The 4293-nt window shown below is 42.1% G+C and overlaps 1 protein-coding gene across 1 annotated transcript in view; it reads right to left on the bottom strand.

The window, feature by feature from the left end:
• Positions 1 to 4293, bottom strand: part of LOC122247843 (sodium/calcium exchanger Calx) — a gene marked incomplete in the record, with an annotated part of 135322 nt that overhangs the window by 62656 nt on the left and 68373 nt on the right.

The following is a 4293-nucleotide window of genomic DNA, read 5'->3' as shown; positions in this document are numbered from 1 at the left end:
ATCCAAAAAGCTTGAAAGACAAAAATAAATACGAGGAGAATCAACAATCGGATTTTCCCGCAGGACACGTGTTTGTTTTGTTTTTTTCCCGCGCGCAGGTGAGGTACAAATACTATTAACGTTTCCCTAATGGTAACAGGTGCGCCTATTGGGTTCCGCGGGTAGGTAAACGGGTCTTAGGGAGTTCCTATTGAATAAAAGAAATGGGACTTGGTCATCTAACCAGATTTCGATGTCAGCAAAGGCAGTGGGGCTGAGGTTGAGAAAAGTGGACGAAACTGAGACGGTTCGAAACAGTTTATTCGGTCGGAATCGAATTCGGACGAAACAGCAACGGCAAAGCGAGTGAAACTGAGACGGTTCGAAGCATATAACGAAACGGTTTATTCGGTCGGAATCGAATGCGGATGAAACAGCAACGGCAAAGTGGACGAAACTGAGACGGTTCGAAACAGATAACGAAACGGTTTATTCGGTCGGAATCGAATTCGGACGAAACAAAACGGCAATGCAGCTGACGTTGAGGAAAGCGAGTGAAACTGAGACGGTTCGAAACAGATAACAAAACGGTTTATTCGGTTAGAAGGTAATTCGGTTAAACCAGTTCCCGAGGGGGATTTTGCGCAACAATGTGTTGTTGTTAAGAGATGCTTGCTTGCTTGTGCTTCTGGGGTATTCTATGGATGTTGAAGACGATCTCAAATGCCAAGGTCAGTTTGGAGAACTCTTGAGAATGTCTTGTGAGATGCCTCCTTTAGCTTTTTATATGTTTTCTCTAATTTCAACCTTAAATCCATCTTTCTACTTCGCTAACCCGCTCACCATATCCGTCCTCCAACCCTTCCATCACCTTAACAAATCCCAAGTAAATAAATAACCGAATCAACGAATATAACCCTAAAAACAAAACAGATAATTAAAATAAAATGAACAAATTCGCCCATTGCCAGTGGGCGCCTGCTCTCGCATGCCGCTTCAGCCCCAAGTGGGCGTAGTAACAAGCCCTAGACTACATCTATTACGGAGCTTAATTATCATGCGTTAACTGACTCTGGCTGCCGAAGTGGAGGGAGACTTTCCGCACGTGACTCGAGGCATAAGTCAGCTTGTGGAAAGAGGAATGTCGAAACAGGACTGAATTGTGTTGGCGTTTGTTCAAAGTAGGTGAGTCGACCTGTTGTGTCACCTGTTCTCGTTGTTGTTTTTTGTTCCCTGTCTGTCTTTTCCTCTATCTCACTTTTCTATCTCTTTCTCTTTGCATTTCTCTTTTTCTATGTATATCTTTCTCCTTGTGTGATTGCTTTTTCAGTTCTTATCTCTTGTCCTCAATTCCTGTTTTGTTTTGTTTTCCCTCAATTACCATCTTTTTCTTTCAACTTTTTGTTCTTTCAATCACCATCTCTTTCCCTCAATTTCCACATATTTTCTCTCCTTGTGTTCCCTTCTCCTCTTCCTTCCTTCCTACACCTTCGCTTTTATCTCCCACATTCTCCCTCTTCTTTCTACCCTCTCCCTCTTCCTCTTCCTCTGTCTCTTCCTCTTCCACTCCTACACCCACTCCCTCTCCTTCTACTCCCTCTCACCCTCTCCATCCCTGAATCATTTTCTCACCTTCTCCCTCCATCTTCCCTCTCTTTTCTCCCTCGCTCCCTCTCGTTCTTGTCGTTTGTCTCCTTCTCCCACCTTTTCGTCCCTAATTTGTGTGCGCACAAGTCCCCTTAGCGAGAAGTCCTGTCACTTACGCGTCCCTAATTGCACTAAAACCTTAACACTGAGGTTACGGTATTATGCAAAATAAGAGTTTAAGGGAATAATAGAATGGAGGATGAAGGTTTAAGGGAATATATAGGATGAAGGTTTAAGGGAATATATATTTTTTCTCTTTTGCAAAAATGAAGATTGAGGTTCGAGTTTGAATATCCAATTAATAATATGAGAGATGAGAGCGAGTGTTTATCTTAGGTGCTAAAAAAGTGTGAATGCCAAATGGAAGATGGGCGTGGGTGGTTAATGGAAGATAGGGCGTGGGTGGTTATCTTAGGGGCAAGAAGAAAAAAATAACAGTTACGGTTTATTTTAGTTGACTAAAAAAAGACAAGCATGTGAGCGGGTTTTGTGATTACCATGACTGATGTTAATATTACTAATGAAATTTATTAATCATGATACGAAACACAATCATGATTTGAAAGATGTTACTCTGTCTTTGTCTGTTAGTTTTATTCTCTCTCTCTCTCTCTCTCTCTCTCTCTCTCTCTCTCTCTCTCTCTCTCCCTTCTCCCTACTCCCTACTCCCTACTCCCTACTTCTTACTCCCTACTCACTTTTCCCTTCTCTTTCACTTTTACCTTTTCTTTTTCTTCTCCCTTCTCTTTCACCTCCTCCCTCCCCCTCTTTTTAATAACATACATATTTTTTTCCCAGTAATAAGTCATACTTGAGAAGTTGGATATAAATACATTAATAAGCGCAACGTCCCTTCAGTTTCATTATGAAATCTTTGGCGAGGTTCTTAATTGCAATTATTGCAATTGGTGTCCGTCAAAATGAACAATAGGATTGGAGTGAGGGAGAGGGAGAGGGAGAGGGAGAGGGAGGGGGAAGGGGAGAGGGAGGGGGAGGGGAAAGGGAAGGGGAGGGGGAGAGGGAAGGGGAGAGGGAGAGAGGGAGGGAAAAGGAGAGGGAGAGGGAGTGAGGGAAGGGGAGAGGGAGGGAAGGAGAGGGAGAGGGAGGGGGAGGGGGCTGATTGTGTGGGGTAAATAATTAGGTAAATTATTTAATGAGTAATCACGGTCATATACATATACGTAATGCTTTATACGTATACATAAACACGAGCACATACATAAACAGATTTATGATTAAACAAACACACATGCGCGTGTACACAAAACACACCACACAACCAAACACACAGACACACAAAAACTCACACAAACAAGCCCCCTACGCACAGACAAACACACGTACACACACACACACACACACACACACACACATACACACACACACACACACACAAACACACACACACACGAACAAGCCCCATACGCACAGACAAACACACATACGTACACACACACACACACACACACACACACATACACACACGCGAGCGGTCACTAACACTTGTCTTCACACCGGAAGCTCCAGATAGCTCCGGCGGAAGCCATTTTGTTTTAATCATTTCGGAAAATAAGGATAAGTCTCTGTTCGCTCAGACTGTTTCGTCTTTGTGGTGTTTTCTGCGACTATGAGAGGCCGGATGAATGTTTTGTGTAGGTGGTGTGTGTTGTGAGTTTGTGTGTTTCTGGTGTTCTTTGGCTGTGCTTTGTGGAGGTTTTGTGTGTTGTGAGTTTGTGTTTCTGGTGTTCTTTGGCTGTGCTTTGTGGAGGTTTTGTGTGTTGTGAGTTTGTGTTTCTGGTGTTCTTTGGCTGTGCTTTGTGGAGGTTTTGTGTGTTGTGAGTTTGTGTTTCTGGTGTTCTTTGGCTTTGCTTTGTGGAGGTTTTGTGTGTTGTGAGTTTGTGTGTTTCTTGTGTTCTTTGTTTTTGCTTTGTGTAGGTTGTGTGTGTTGTGAGTTGTGTTTCTGGTGTTCTTTGTCTGTGCTTTGTGTGTGTGTTGTGAGTTGTGTGTTTCTTGTGTTCTTTGTTTTTGCTTTGTGTGGGTTTTGTGTGTTGTGTGTGTTGTGAGTTTGTGTGTTTCTTGTGTTCTTTGTCTGTGCTTTGTGTAGGTTGTGTGTGTTGTGAGTTGTGTGTTTCTTGTGTTCTTTGTTTTTGCTTTGTGTGGGTTTTGTGTGTTGTGTGTGTTGTGAGTTTGTGTGTTTCTTGTGTTCTTTGACTGTGCTTTGTGTGGGTTTTGTGTGTTGTGTGGGTTGTGAGTTGTGTTTCTGGTGTTCTTTGTCTGTGCTTTGTGTGTGTGTTGTGAGTTGTGTGTTTCTTGTGTTCTTTGTTTTTGCTTTGTGTGGGTTTTGTGTGTTGTGTGTGTTGTGTTCTTTGGCTGTGCTTTGTGTGGGTTTTGTGTGTTGTGTGGGTTGTGAGTTGTGTTTCTGGTGTTCTTTGACTGTGCTTTTTGTAGGTTTTGTGTGTTGTGTGAGTTGTGAGTTTGTGTGTTTCTGGTGTTTTTTGTCTGTGTGTGGGTTTTGTATGTTTTGTATGGATATAATATACTGAACATATGTTTTAATACATTTAATTTTGAAGTAAAGTATCATTAGCACATTTCTTTCATCAGTTAAAAACCGAAACAAACAAAAAATCAACCTAACATAAATTGACACTAATAGCTATTCAAAAT

The sequence above is a fragment of the Penaeus japonicus genome, unplaced genomic scaffold (genome assembly GCF_977035675.1).
Source record: "Penaeus japonicus unplaced genomic scaffold, GWHDUDI00000001_assembly GWHDUDI00000003, whole genome shotgun sequence".
Taxonomy (NCBI): domain Eukaryota; kingdom Metazoa; phylum Arthropoda; class Malacostraca; order Decapoda; family Penaeidae; genus Penaeus; species Penaeus japonicus.
Note: the sequence above shows the minus strand (reverse complement) of the source record. Positions and strands in the feature narration are given on the sequence as shown.